Here is a 16,388-nt window from a genome sequence, read left to right on the forward strand (position 1 = left end):
CCCTCACACACCGTTCGCGCAACTCAAGGTCGCGTATCGCGTTTTATCGCGATAATTGTCCACACCGTCAAATTGTCACCTACGGTCGAGTCTCTAATGACCATTTTTGGGTTTGCTGTTGGCTGTCATGAGGGGGAGGGGGGAGGTCTGTTTTTAGTAATTTAATTCAATTATAATGTGCTTTTGTGCACAAAAACGCACGCACGGAAACAATTTCCAGTTTGTTTCACCTTTTTTGGGGGTCGGTGGGGGAAGGACGCACAAATTTTGCGATTGCTAATTGAAATTCTGCAAACGTCGCTCGGAATAGAATTACTCCACCGGAGGGGGGGGGGGGGGTCCCCGATCGGATCAGGGTTGGATTTTTGGGACTCGGTTGTGTCTGTTTTGGGTATCATTTACAACCAGTCGTCCTCTTTTAGGGAGTGAGGGGGTCGCCACTCTAGTGTTTAGGATTTTAGTGGCGTAATTAGAACGTGCTCGGGAAAGTGATTCGCGGTGCGTGTGCTGGAGATTAACAGGTGTTTATTGTTGAAATTTAGAGCACTTCATTGTTGGGTTATTGAAGGGATTTAGAATTTAATTGCAATTTGCTGCAGGCCAATTTTTATACTACTGGTTTATTTATTTTTTTCTTTATGAAACGCTTTCTAAAGTAGATTTCTCTATTTTCCTTTCTTTGCCTCAAGAGTTTGAAGAAGTCAACTATGGCTAAATTTGCAACAAACCGTTGACACCTTTTGGAAACTCTTGTTATTATAAAACCTCATGAGAAATTTCATTTGGATGTTTCTGAGAATATCGAGATTATCGAATCACGAAAAAAAATATTGTTTTTAACGTTAAATTTGAGTTCTGCGAGCCCATTTTAATCAAATTTGTATAGTTGATTGACTATTAAATAAAAAAAATCATTTTTTCAATATTTGATAACCGCAATTTTTCCGCCATCTTGGATTTTAAAATGTCAAATCGCTTTAGAGGGGTAGGTCAGCAATCGAAAGGACAATGAAAAAAATGTGATTCGATTATCCGAAGTGGAATTTTGCCAAGGTCTTCGGATAATCGAGTCTGGGCTGTATAATATGAATTAAGTTAAAGTTGTGCAAATCCATCCAAAATTTCACGACAGTAGTTTCCAGATTGATAAAATATATTAAAAAAACATTTTTTTTGTGATTTTAATTATATTATGAAAATTAGAGTATTATTTTAAACTTTTGATAAACTAAGTACTTAAAGTTTAAAACTTAATTTATCATCACAAAATATGAAATATAAGGTTTCAAAAAATAGTGTAATGCATTCGTTTTTATTCAAAAAAAAAAATACTAAAAAATACTTCTTCAAGAGTTTTAAATTTATATTACTTTAAACAATTTAAATTGTTTAACGTTTAACAATAACACATTTTTTCTATCTTTTCAGGTAAGCATTGCACAAAGAATACTTTGTAAAAAACATTATTTCTACTAAAAAAGTGAGTGTAAGCGAAATGCATAAAAACTTAAATTTAATATTTCAAGGATTTTTTTTTTGAGAAAAACCAAAAATCCCGGTTTGTGGTCATTTTTTTTTTGTTTTGGAAAAGTCAAACGGAAACGTGACGAACTGTCACTTTTAACACGGAGCTCACCTACACTATCAAAACGTATGGTAGTGTGTGTGTGAGCTCCGTGTAAAGAGGATGTCAAACCAAAAATGGAGCCCGATCGTTTGACAACAATTTATGTCATCATTACAATTTGCTAAATATCAATTAAAACGTATATTGACTTGTTTTTCCTTAAATTTCACGTCTTTTCTGATCTGTACTCCAAAAATAAAAAAAAAAACGTAAAAATATTATATTCGATTGAAAATACGTTCAAAACACATTATGAAATGTATTCCATCTTGGATTTAAAAATTCTAACGCAGTTGATCCTGGCTAAAATTTGTTTCCGTGACTCGATTATCCGAAGTGTAAAATAAATCAATGCTGGACTGTAATTTGCAAGTTTTTTTACATGTTTTTTTTTTTCATGGTAAATTAAAATTTTTGGCAAGACATAATATTTGTTGATTTCTTACGAAAATTTTGAAGGGGGGTAATAACTTGAAATAAAATTTGCATTGGCCTTATCCGAAAATTCGAATTGGAAATTAAAATAACTTGCCATGGTTTCGACATTTAAATGAATAAAGTGTCCGTTCAGTTGTCTCACAATCCAAGTTTACAAAAAATCAAAGTTTTGACGATAAAATTTAAAAAAAAAATATTTTGCGTTACTGTACATTGAAATTTTACAAACAAATCAAAATAATTTTCAACTGTTCAACCATGTTAAGTAGAATGTCATAAACTTTGAAAATTGTTTGCAACGGCCTGAAATAAAAAAAAACTCTTTTTGTTAGTTTCAAAGTAATTGTTGTTATTTATTTTCTCCTTAAACAATAAAAGAAAAAAATATATATACAGCAATTCCATTTGAAAAGAGCCTAAACCAAAAAAAAATTTCTCCGATCGGGCTCAAAATTTTTCTGGGGGTTCCTTGGCCAAAATAATTAGACCCGTATTTTTTTGTTTGGCCATTAGGGTGGCCTACATCGTGCTAGGGTGGTTCAAAAAATGGCAATTTTCGTCATTTTTCGCAAAAACCACTTTTTTCTAAAATCATATCTCCGCTCCATTTCATCCGATTTTAGCTGTCTTAGACGCAAAGAAAGGTGATGAGTTTGGCTATTTGGGAAAAATAGTAAAGTTCCAAAATCTAGCTTAACTATTGAAAAAGTCGTATGAAAACTTAAAATGGCGTTTTGACCGTGTCTGGACCAAAGAGCCTATGTCTGAAAATATTTTTATCGGATTCCTCGGAAAATTTCACATAACATATCAAAATTGGCGATGTCGAACCGTACGTTTCCGAGATATGATTTTTGAAAAAACTGCGTTTTCGACGCGCCACGCGCAAAACGGGAAAATGACGAAATCGGCAAAAATCAACTTTTTCCACTAAAACTGCGATAACTTTAAAATTTCAGCGATGACCTATAGATGTTATGGTACCAAAAGTTGCGTCTCTCAATTACGAAAATTTTGGTACCCAGACATGTATAGGTCATCGCTGAAATTTTAAAGTTATCGCAGTTTTACCGATTTCGTCATTTTCCCGTTTTGCGCGTGGCGCGTCGAAAACGCAGTTTTTATTTTCAAAAATCGTATCTCCAAAACGTACGGTTCGACATCGCCAATTTTGATATGTTATGTGAAATTTTCCGAGGAATCCGATAAAATATTTTCAGACATAGGCTCTTTGGTCCAGACACGGACCCTATTTTTAAATATCCTTTCACGCTCGTGAAATGAAAAAAAGTGGTTTTTAAAATGACGAAAATTTTTGAACCACCTAGCACGATTAATGGCCAAACAAAATTTGAGCCCGATCGGAGAACTTTTTTTTTGGTTTAGGCTCTTTTCAAATGGAATTGCTGTATATATCTCTATATGATAACATTTCTTTTTGTTAAAACAGGTTTAATGTGTAAATTTAGTTAAAAAATAAGAAGTTGCCACCACCCTAATTTACATTCTGTTTTTTTTTATTTTACGCCATTTCGGCACCTCATAAAAATTAGTTAATATTACATGATCAAAACTTACTTTTGAGCAATACTCAACGAAATCCACCGATTTTCGACTGTTTTTATTTTTTGTATTTTTTTTATTTGGAATAAAACATTTGTGATATTTGATGACCTTTCGAAAAAAATATTTTGAAAATTTTAAAAATCAACTCTAATATTTTAAGCATAATATTGAATATTTGGCCCTTTTGAAATGTCAGTCTCGATTTTAAAATTTCCAAAATTATTTTTCTGGTTTCTTTTCTCTTTATTTGCTGTGTTTCAGAAACCAGTGTTCAATGTTCATTGTGGGCAATTTTATTGGGATTTTTTTTGAATTCTTCGAAAAAAAAAAAATGTTATGGGTATGGACAATTTTTAAATAATTAAAAAAACGGGATTTTTTCAAAAATTTAGCTTCAGAAAATATGTAATTAACTTTTCGATTGCAAATTTCATTTAACATTTTAAATTTGAAAAAATTACTGAAATTTCTATTTTTTCCAAAAAACAGTCATCTTGGCGGAATTTTTTTTCCATACTTATCGATGGCTCAAAAGTTGCATTTTATGTCCCAAAAACATATCAAAAATTGTCAAAAATATAGCATACGGATTTTGGGAAAATTTAATATGTGAAATTTTTTTTTTAATTTATCGCCAAAAAAAACCTACAACTTTGCCGAAGACACCAAAACGATCAGAAAATTCCAGACAAAATGGCTTTTTGGGAAGGCCCTCACAAAGTTTGAACCAAAGCAAAAAAAAAAAAAATAAATAAATCATTTTCTAGTGTTGGTGTGGAATTGCTTATAGTTATTTTCATTGCGATAAAATATCAGTGCAACTGTTTCAAAAGAATTGAAAATAAAAAATATAATTTCAAAATATTTAAAGAAAACAGGTTGTTTTTGTACAGTTTTTAATTAAGACACACATTTTTAATTTCAAAATGTTTTTTCTTTCCTTTTTTCAGAAAACCCGTTTGTAAATTTTTTTTTTTTATATAGAAATAAAATTAGTACGAACGGGACAGACAAAAATAAAATCTGCTAACAAAAAGGTTTTTAAGACCACAGAATTTTGAATTTTTTAATCCAAGATGGCGGCCAGAATGGCGATAATGATATAGTGAAAAAAGCAATTTTTATTTGAATATGCAATCAACCATTCAAATTTGACAAAAAAACGAATAATAAGTCCTATACAAACCTTCGGATAATCGAAAATTCGGATAATTGAGTCTGTCTTTTGTACCTTTTTTAATCTACAAAAAAATATTAAAAATAGTGTCTGTTTTATTTTTGAGAACATAAGTTTTCCGTAAAAAATTAAATTTACATGTTCAATTTGAAAATAGATGGTTTCTTTTTTTTTAATCAGAAAATTCATTCAAAAAGGGCAAATATGCATAATTGAACATAGTCAAATGTTTTGACAAAAGTTACTTATTTGCGTCACTTTATATAAAGGGAATGATTTATGAATTACCTCTGATTTCATTTAAGAAGTATTTACGTTGGTCAAGGCTTCCAGATTATTTTTTGACAGAACTGCCAATGCGTCATCGGTTTTCTTATTTACATAGTACCTTCTCAAAAAGTAAGCGAGTATTAAATTACCACTGTGAATGATTTCTGCAAAAAAAAAAAGCGTTAGAAAATCTTTGAAAATTGTCCCTTTTTGACAACTTATGAATTTTCCAGTTTTGCCAAAAATTAAAAAAAATCTTCATTTACTACAAAGTTACGAAATTTGTTTCAAAATAAGTCCAAATATTGATGTAATTTCAACAAACTCATAAGGAAAAGATCCCTAAATCAGCTTCTCCTTTTCTCACACACTCCAAACACTTCCTCCAAGCTCGCACATCACACAAAGCTCAACACACCATCACACAAAAATCACATTCCACGCCGCTAGTCTAGTTCTGCTCGCCTGGTCGCCAGCAGTTTCGCAGAACCCGCCTGCTGTGCTGTGTGTGTGTTGATGAACTCGTCGTCTCTCTGTCTCTTCTTCTTCACCACTGACTGGAAGCAGAGTCTCGCGAGAACAAGGATGAGTCACGCCCCTCTCCAGCGCTAGCGTTCCGGGCGGCTCCTCTCCCAACCGCGCCTCTTTAGCTCAGTGGTAGAGCGCTGGTCTCGTAAACCAGCGGTCGTGAGTTCAATCCTCACAGGAGGCAGTGTTGCTGTTCTTTTTTGATGAGATAATTTGATCTCAAAGGATTTTTTTTATTTCAACTTGAAGGTGTTTGACTCTATTTAGCATAAGGTTGACCATCGCACCTTCCAACCGCAAACTTTTGCTCTCTTTCAAAGCTTTTAATACTCTTTGTCAGCGAAAATTACGAGCAAATTTCCCTTCAACAAAAGCGCCCACAAGAAGTCATAAATCACACCGTTTTTTCCTTCTTTTTTTTTCTTCTCCGAGGGATCGCCCAAACTTTCGACCCGCTTTACATGCAATATTTGACACCAGTGTCAGAAAAAAAAACTTGTTCGAGCAGAAAAAGAGTGCGCACTTTTTCCACGTTTCATTCCACGATCACGATTGAAGAAAGAAGAGAGTTTGATAAGAGCGAGAAAGGAAGGAAAAAAAAATGCAAATCTGCAACATTGTCTTTGTGTGCGGTAGTGGAATGTCACCTTAAGGCTTAAGGGGAAATTGAGTTGGCCCGGACTGACTCTGAGGCAAAGTGAGACATGACCACGGAGCTGCTGCGGAACCAATTGAATTGTTTCCTCCATGAATATATTATCGAATTAGCTGTGACGGGGGGAGGGTGTTCTTTGTGGGATTTTTTTTTCTTCTAAAAGAAGTGATGAGAAAAAACACACTTCTTTTGTGTCAATCCATTACCGTGATGGCCACTGCGGTGGTGGAAAGTGTTTTATCCTTTGGGATCTAGATTTTTTTTGTGCTGTATTTTTAACATCTTCGCAATCAGACGGTTTCGTCCATTTTTATATTTTGTATCTTTTTATTTGGCTCAAATTTTGTGGGGGCCTTCCCTACGACCAAAGAAGCCATTTTGTGTGATTGATTCACCAATACAAGTCTCCATACAATTTTGGCAGCTGTTCTTACAAAAATGGTACGTAAAAATATTCGAAAATCTGTAACTTTTGAAGGAATCGATTTGATGTCTTCGGCAAAGTTGTAGGTATTAATGAGGACTAATCAGAAAAAAATAGGAACATGGATCAGTTTCCCAAAATCACATTTATTTTTATTTAGTTTTTTTTTTAGTTGATATAAAAGGCAACTTCTGAGCTATAACCACAAACATTGCCACCGTTTTATGATTTTTTGAAAATAAAAATGTATTTTTAACAAATAGAAATTTTAGTCCGGATTTTTTGAAAATGTAGGTACTTTACAATTCTTCGTTTCTTCGATAAAGTGCACCGTTCTGAAGAATTAAAGTTTTGTTTTAATTGAAAAAATCCCGTTTTCTGATTTATAATTATATAAAAAAAATTCTGAAAATATGTTTTTGAAAACTTCACAAATTTCTAATAAAACTGCCTAGGAGACATTTTACATTGGACCTCTGCTTGCTGAAATACAGCAAACAAAAGAAAAAGAAACAAGAAAAAAGAAAAGGAAAAGTTTTTTAGGTCTTATTCAAGCATTTCCACATTTTAGAATGCCAATATCTCAGCAACTTATGTTCTAATTTACAATGTAAAAAAATGCAATATTTGTGAAATTGTACGAGCTTTTTGAAAAAAAAATATTTAGAATATTTTGGAATCAAGCCTAACATTTAAAACGAGCGTATTATTGATTTTTTGGAATATTAAATGGAAATTTGACTAGAATTGCATTTTTTGTGGATTATTTAAAAACAAAATTAAACAATTGAAGTGTTAGGTTTGTTTGTCAATTAATAAACAATTTGCCTTTTGATACTTAGAGATGTTTTTCATTGAAAACAGAAACTCTCTCTCTCTCTCTCTCTCTCTCTCTCTCTCTCTCTCTCTCTCTCTCTCTCTCTGTTCTCTTATTTTATTTGAATATACGGTTTTTTTCATAACATTTTGTTCATTTGTTTTTTTTTCAATTGCAAAAAATATCTTAATATGTTATCTTACATTCTCTGTCTCTCTCTCTCTTCCATTATCTCTTTATTCTTCTATAATTTAAAAAAAATGTGTTGAAAAACAAATCCTTTGAACCTGAGTCTGAAGTAAGTCCATTTATTATTTGTAATTCTTTATTAAAAAATTATAAGAAAACAAAAAAAATAATGCTACATTTTTTATACCTTATTTGAACTCAAAAGTGATTATTCCGGATGAATAAAAGGTCGAAAGACAAATGGTCGCAAGGACAAAATGTGACTAAAAGATTTTTTTTTTTGTAATATTTTGCGAAAATTTACATTTTTCTTAAACATAAGCATTTATTCCAATCAGTTGTAAAGAAAAGTTTGAATTTATAAATCTGTATATATTATATATGTTAAATTTTCTTTTCAAAATCTGCTTTCTAAACTAATTTGGAGTTATTTTAGTTTTTTTTAGAGATTTTTCATTCTGTCATTTTTTTACACAAATCTGACTTTTTTGTTTTAAAATTTCTTAAAATTTCACACAAAGTTAATTTTTTACAATTATTTTTGTGAGATTTTTAATATTTTCAAACATTATCAGTTCTCTAAACGTCTAAACAGTCTCATGACAAATTGCTTTAATTTTTTTTGTGAATTTTATAATCTTTAAAACTATTCATCCTCTTATTTTTATATTTTTTAAAGCATTTTTGGCAAAAAAAAGAGTTTAGTGTTGTTTCCGTTAGACAATTGTGTAACTGAGACATAATGCTCAAATAAAAAAAAAGATTTTCGACCTTTTGTTTTTCGACCTTTTGGCATAAATCCGTTTGCTACATTTTAAAAACTTTAGCAATGTATTTAAATCTAGTTTTTGTTTTAGAAGCTTTCAATTTGATTTGTTTCATGAAATGATAGACGCTTCTGTAATATTTTTTTTATTTTGGCCTGAAAATAGTTCTACTTATACCTGAATGCATTCTACTTATTTGTATTTTTAGTAGTTTCATATTTTTCGAAAAATAGAAGGAAAATTTTAAAAAGAAAGCTATTTTTACGATATTCGATATAAAAAGTATAAAAAGGGGAAATGGACATTAGGTCGAATAGAAAAAGGTCGAATTTTAGCAAATGATTTACATAATAAGCAAATGAATTTCAGTTAATATTTTTGAGCTTACTTTTTTCCAAAATTGACATCATCAACATAATTCGTAATAATGATTTTCATTGAAAAACAATATTCCAGTAACGAATCATGAAAAGATGAATACTTAAATTAGACAGAAGTAAATTTTTGGATATTTAATTTTTGACCTCATATTTTCACTGAAGAGCTCGTACGTGGAATAATGCCAACAAAAATAAAGATCCGCGAAAATCTGATTCTTTTTGATCAAAACTGAAAAAAAAAACTGCAAAATCTTGCAGAAAATCTGTTCCAAAATTGGCAATTCAGTCATGCTATCATTTTTTAATCAAAATATTCTTGAATTTGTTGCTTATACAATAAAAAAGTCATGAAATTTTACAAACATCAACTGTTTTCTCAAGAATACCCAGAAAAAAAATCATGGTAATATTACATATGGGAAGGGGTACATCTTTTATGTCAGAAAAAATGTGTAATTTTACCTCTCAAAATGGGTAATTTTAACACTTTTCTGGTGTAATGACACGTTGATTGGGAGGCACGCCGCCGGTTTAGTTCGTTTAAGTTATTGTTTTAATTTCATTACAATCGGTTACGTGGTGTCTTGTTTTCTTTACGTTTAAATTCATTGATCGCGTCATCTAAATTGTACAAACATTAAAAATTTACTGAAAAGTCCTGCCCATAGCAATACTGCTCGGTTGGCACGCGTTCGATTAAATTTTTTTTTAATAATCATTTTATTATCTTTCCGCAGCCGGCTGCCTGAGATTTAAAATTTTCAACCGATAAACAAAATGCTCATGGTCACATCACTGCCACTCGTGAATCCTGACCTCATACCCATCTACTAACCCCCTCAAAACTCATGTGATACTTTGTCGGAGAAGCAGTCGATTGGGCGGTCTCTATCACTCAAGTATCGGACTAACATTCCCATCCACTTCCCCGTGACCCTACCACTGGTCGTGGCCGGCGCCGGTATTGATCAGCATGATAGGGGCCTTTGAGAAGTTGCGAAGCGAGGAAAGATAGCGCCCACTCATCTTCCACGGCTCGTGGATCTAACTTCTGGAGGTCCTGGTCAATAACGGAGTAGCAACTGCGGGTGGGCACCTATGCTTATGCTTATGCTTATGCTTATGCTTTTCTGGTGTAATGACTCTTTTTCAGTCTAAATTGAGGTAAAATTACATCAATAAAGAGGTAAAATTCAACTTTCTGAAATTACAGCTTCGAAATTTACGCAATTTTATACTGTGTAGAAAACATTAAAAATTTGTTTTCATTTTTTCCTTTTAGACCATTTGCACCAAGCATATTTGATGAAACTTTTTACAATTAAGAAACAATTGATTGGAAATTCAAAAATATTATCCGAAGGTTTTTTTTCGTATTTTTTATTTTGCAAGTTATTTTCTTATTTTTAACTCAAACATTTTTGCCGCCACTTTAGATTTGAAAATTTTAAATCAATTTTGAGAAAATTAAGGGTCATTTTGTGATGCAAAGTGAGCCATTTCGTAATGCGACTGACAGAAAAAAAAAATGTAGTTTCACAATGCAGTTGGGATTTTTTTTCATTTTTAGAAGGCATAGAAATGTAAGTTTGAATTTTTCAACAAAAATTTATAAAAGTTGTCTGAAAAATCACTTGAATGCACAGTAAAAGAATCATGGTAATATTATATCTGGGAATTAGTACATTTTATGTCAGAACAATGTGTAATGTTACCACTAAAAATGTGTAAATTCACAACTGTTTCAGTGTTTTGCCACTATTTCCGTTTAAGTTGATGTAATATTTCACATAATAAAAAACAAATTTACATATTTTTTACTTTGTGTAATAAAAACAAATAAAATTTTCCTTTTTGTCAGTGAAAAATTCTTGGAAATATTTGAATTTGAAGAACAATGCAATAAATAATTGAAAAAATATCCAATAACGTATAACATATCCTCTGTGACAACCCTATTCTTGGCACTTCTTTCCCCCTTCAAAAAAAGCTTCACAACCGTGAAATGCTTTTAAAAGTTAATTAGCAAAAAAAATCTGCACAGATTATCTTGTTCTTGTCCTCTCGCACTATTACGGTAAGACATTCCTTGCATTTTTTGCCCAGTTTTTTCGGACACACACTATTTTAATTTCCATCAAACTTTCGCGGTTTTTTTTTTGTTCGTTCGTCCTCGCTCAACTTTTCGCAGACCTTTGCAGCTTTAGAAAGACGTCTTCATCAAGGTTTCAAACCTGTTCAAGCGAATCTCCCCCTTCTGCCAACGCGAGTAACAATGTGTAATTAATTGCATCGTTTTCCCTTTTCCTTAACTCAAGATAGTCAAGAGAGGATATGAACTAATTGAAAAAAATGTGACGATTTTTTTGGGGGGAAGTTTGCTGTACACCACAAAGCAATTAGTTTCGAACAATCTTGAGTCTAAACGACTTGTCAAGTTCAAATCGACCCTGGCGAAGCCAGTAAAAGCTGACGGGTGGTGTCACACAGCACAAATCGATGTAATTAAACCACACAAAAAAGAGCACTGCACCACTAAAGTCACTAAAGTCTGACTTAATTTATGGTTTCAACTCGCGTGAGCTTAACCTCCAAACTTTATATTATGTTCTTTAAAATTTATGTGACGATTCTCATCGGTGTCGCGTCGTCGACGGCGTGTTCAACTTGTCATCAAGAATGCATTTTGCTTCGTTTTTTTTTTTTGTTATTTGAAGGTGGTGGGTGGAATAATTGCCCAGATAAAACGTTTAAAGCTTAATCGCGCGGGAATTTTCTCAAGACTGGTAGCGAATTAAATTGGCATGTTATGCGAAAAACAAGTGACCGATGTTGAGGGTAATTGTTTTGTGATGATTTCTTTGGGGGTGACAATTTATGCTGGATTTTTGCAAGTTTGCCTTGAAAATGGAAAATTCCACCTTTTGAATCGTAAGAAGTGCTAAAACAGTTGCTTTTTTGGTTAAAATTGCAAAAAAACATGTTGCAACATTTTTTCTTTGTTGCATGTTGATCTGCAACATTTGTTTCTGTTGCATGTTCATCTGCGACATGTTTCTTTGTAGCATGTTGCTCTGCAACACTTTTCTCTGTTGCATGTTTCTCTGTGACACGTTACTCTGCAACACGTTTCTTTGTAACATGTTCATCTGCAACATGTTACTTTGTTGCATGATTCTTCACGAAACATTTTTCTGAACTGTGTTTCTCTTAATTTAAATGAACTAAACCAAACAAAACTTCGAATTCTGGCCGTCAATTTTCTGTTCATCGTTTAGTTCGCCAAAAATGCAATAACAAGAGAGGACCATGCGAGCTTATTTGTTTGTGTAAATTTTCCAAATCGCACTCCGAATCCCGAAAACCTGTCACACACAACACACACGGAGGTAAATGTGGTTAGTAAACACGCGCGCCGGTAAAACCCAACCGTCCCCGTCATCTTGTGGCATGTCTTTCCCAGGTTTCCGGGATTTCGGGGATTTGATTGAGGTGCGACTCTCTTGCCAAACAGATGTCACGTAGACAGAGAGTTCGTTGCATGTGTACGTTCAAGATGGGGAAAGAACTCTAAATTTTCCACTTCCGAAACCTTTTTGGGCGGAACAAAGCGCCATCGTCAGGCAAGACTATTAACCCTTTCGAAAGGAGGTCGCGGAACGCACCTACGGTTCTCGTTGTTGTCGCGGATTCCGAAGAATGCAAACTCTGCCAGACAAACCTCATCAGGCACAATTTGCATCTCACACGTGTGTGTGTGTGAGCCAATCAGAGGGACTTGTGTTCTTTTCTTCGGCAAAAGGGGAAAACGTTTGTCGAATCAGGATTTTGACGGATCTTGTCGAAGTTGTGTCGGAAGGTGCTTTGAAACAGTTGTCAAAATTGTCAAAATTGTCAAAATTGTCAAAATTGTCAAAATTGTCAAAATTGTCATAATTGTCAAAATTGTCAACACTGTCAAAATTGTCAAAATTGTCAAAATTGTCAAAATTGTCAAAATTGTCAAAATTGTCAAAATTGTAAAAATTGTAAAAATTGTAAAAATAGTAAAATTTGTAAAAATTGTAAAAATTATAAAAAATGTCAAAATTATCAAAATTGTCAGAATTGTCAAAATTGTCAATATCAAGTCAAATTCTCAAAACTCAAAATTCTCAAAATTATCAAAATTCCCAAAAAATGACAATTCTCAAAATTGTCAAAATCAAGTCAAAATTGACAAAATCAAGTCAAAATTGTCAAAATCATGTCTAAATTGTCAAAATTGTCAAAATCAAGTCAAAAATGTTAAAATCAAGTCAAATTTGTCAAAATTCTCAAAATTGTCATAATTGTCAAAATCTAGTCAAAATTGTCAAAATTGTCAATATCAGTCAAAATTGTCAATATCAAGTCAAAATTGTCAAAAATCCCAAAATTCTCAAAAATTTTAAATTGTCTCAATTGACAAAAATGACAAAAATGACAAAAATGACAAAAATGACAAAAATGACAAAAATGACAAAAGTGATAGAAATGACAAAAGTGACAAAAGTGACAAAAATGACAAAAATGAAAAAAATGACAAAAATGACAAAAATGACAAAAATGACAAAAATGACAAAAATGACAAAAATGACAAAAATGACAAAAATGACAAAAATGACAAAAATGACAAAATGACAAAAATGACAAAAATGACAAAAATGACAAAAATGACAAAAATGACAAAAATGACAAAAATGACAAAAATGACAAAAATGACAAAAATGACAAAAATGACAAAAATGACAAAAATGACAAAAATGACAAAAATGACAAAAATGACAAAAATGACAAAAATGACAAAAATGACAAAAATGACCAAAACGGCCAAAATGACCAAAATGACAAAAATGACAAAAATGACAAAGATGACAAAAATGACAAAAATTACAAAAATGACAAAAATGACAAAAATGACAAAAATGACAAAAATGACAAAAATGACAAAAATGACAAAAATGACAAAAATGACAAAAATGACAAAAATGACAAAAATGACAAAAATGACAGAAATGACAGAAATGTCAAAAATGACAAAAATGACAAAAATGACAAAAATGACAAAAATGACAAAAATGACAAAAATGACCAAAATGACCAAAATGACCAAAATGACCAAAATGACAAAAATGACAAAAGTGACAAAAGTGACAAAAATGACAAAAATGAAAAAAATGACAAAAATGACAAAAATGACAAAAATGACAAAAATGACAAAAATGACAAAAATGACAAAAATGACAAAAATGACAAAAATGACAAAAATGACAAAAATGACAAAAATGACAAAAATGACAAAAATGACAAAAATGACAAAAATGACAAAAATGACAAAAATTACAAAAATTACAAAAATTACAAAAATTACAAAAATTACAAAAATTACAAAAATTACAAAAATTACAAAAATGACAAAAATGACAAAAATGACAAAAATGACAAAAATGACAAAAATGATAAAAATGACACAAATGACAAAAATGACAAAAATGACAAAAATGACAAAAATGACAAAAATGACAAAAATGACAAAAATGACAAAAATGACAAAAATGACAAAAATGACAAAAATGACAAAAATGACAAAAATTACAAAAATTACAAAAATTACAAAAATGACAAAAATGACAAAGATGACAAAGATGACAAAAATGACAAAAATGACAAAAATTACAAAAATTACAAAAATTACAAAAATTACAAAAATTACAAAAATTACAAAAACTACAAAAATTACAAAAATTACAAAAATTACAAAAATTACAAAAATGACAAAAATGACAAAAATTACAAAAATTACAAAAATTACAAAAATTACAAAAATGACAAAAATGACAAAAATTACAAAAATTACAAAAATTACAAAAATTACAAAAATTACAAAAATTACAAAAAATACAAAAATTACAAAAATTACAAAAATTACAAAAATTAAAAAAATTACAAAAATGACAAAAATTACAAAAATGACAAAAATGACAAAAATGACAAAAATGACAAAAATGACAAAAATGATAAAAATGACAAAAAATGACTAAAAGACAAAAACTGTCAGAATTGACAAAAAATTGTCAAAAATTGTCAAAATTGTTTAAAATGACAAAAATTGTAAAACAATGGCAAAAAATTACAAAAATGTATATAAATTGACAAAAATCGTCAAAAATTGTTAAAAATGTCAAAAATTACAAAATTTACATCGTTACAACCATTTTCGATGCATGCAACAACAAAAATGTCATATCAGCACGCGTTACAAATGAACACGTTGCACGACAACCTCAATCTGCTTGCAAGAAAACATTGTAATTATAACTCTCCGCAACGAAGTTCGTTTGTCATTCCGGAGGAAGCCAATCACCGTCAGAGCGTCATATTGCGTGTCGTCCTGTGGAAATTCCTGCTTTTAATTCAATCTGTTTGCCATATTTTGCCATTTGCATATTTGTGTGGTTTTTCGAGCTGCTGGTCCCCAATTTGAGGGTATTGGAAAGGGCAACATGGATTGCATCAATCGTTCCCGGCCTGCCTGCCCGATGGAATCCTGGGAGTTGATTTACACTCTCACACTTTGTTGTTGTACAGCAGCAGTGGTAACACTTTGTGGTTTCGAGGACGATGACGACGACGAGCGACGTGAATTGGTTGACAATGAAGAAATGATTTGAATGTGCAGCAGGACGAGCAGTTTTCCAATTGTGAGCTTGCTCGAGAAGATGGAAATGTCAAAATAGAGACATACTTTCGACTTTGAGAAAGTCATGCGATAAGTCATGTGACAAAGTTGTGACAAGTTAGAGGAAAAGTCACGTGACATCTGAATCATGACTTGTCGCATGACTGTTTCGTGACTTGACTTTGTTGCATGGCTTGTCGCGTGACTTTTTTTCGCTTTAAGTTTCGCGTGACTTGTTGCATGACTGTTTCCTAACATGTTGCATGACTTTTTTTTAAATAAAATTTTATGAAAACTATTTGTTTCACCCCGCTACTCGGTCAATGTAAATCCAACCGTCGATAGATAGTCGGGTGGATTTTCCGAGAACCGATTTGACGATATCATTTGTTGTTTCCAACCTCCTACCGCCCTCCCTCACAATTGGGAAAAATGAATGCGATCCAGTGGAGAGTGAGTTCCAACCATCCAACGAATCCCCGCAAATCCACAGTACGTGCACTTTTACTGTGTCCTCTGGACCAGGGTTCCAAATCAGACCAGGAACGACGACGACATCGAGTGGTGCGGCATTTTGCAATAAACAAACAAAGCCCGGAAAAAGGAGGCCTTCGACCACCGTCCACACGGAGATCGGGTCCAGAATCCAGGGTTGTACACGCACGTAATTGGCCTACATGTGAGGGAGAGAAGAAGGGAGGTTTGCCCGACCAGTTGGTCGTTGCGAATATCCGAAGGGGTTATTAATTGTCACGAAATGCAACAATATAATCAACAAATGCACAAACCGAGCCTGGGTCTTCGTTCCGTGCCGTCGGCCGGTAGGTTGCCCCTTTTTGGATTGGGGACT

The 16,388-nt window shown here is 32.2% G+C and overlaps 2 protein-coding genes and 1 non-coding gene across 3 annotated transcripts in view; 2 read left to right on the forward strand and 1 right to left on the reverse strand.

The window, feature by feature from the left end:
- The window catches only part of LOC6045627, a 342,844-nt gene that overhangs the window by 80,267 nt on the left and 246,189 nt on the right, over positions 1–16,388 (forward strand). The gene's annotated exons all lie outside the window — the stretch shown is intronic.
- The window catches only part of LOC6048774, a 307,506-nt gene that overhangs the window by 75,865 nt on the left and 215,253 nt on the right, over positions 1–16,388 (reverse strand). The window lies entirely within an intron of this gene.
- Trnat-cgu lies at positions 5,719–5,790 on the forward strand. The gene has a single exon. It is a non-coding gene; the product is annotated as a tRNA-Thr (tRNA).

The sequence above is a fragment of the Culex quinquefasciatus genome, chromosome 1, assembly GCF_015732765.1.
Source record: "Culex quinquefasciatus strain JHB chromosome 1, VPISU_Cqui_1.0_pri_paternal, whole genome shotgun sequence".
In the NCBI taxonomy this organism is placed as follows: Eukaryota; Metazoa; Arthropoda; class Insecta; order Diptera; family Culicidae; genus Culex; species Culex quinquefasciatus.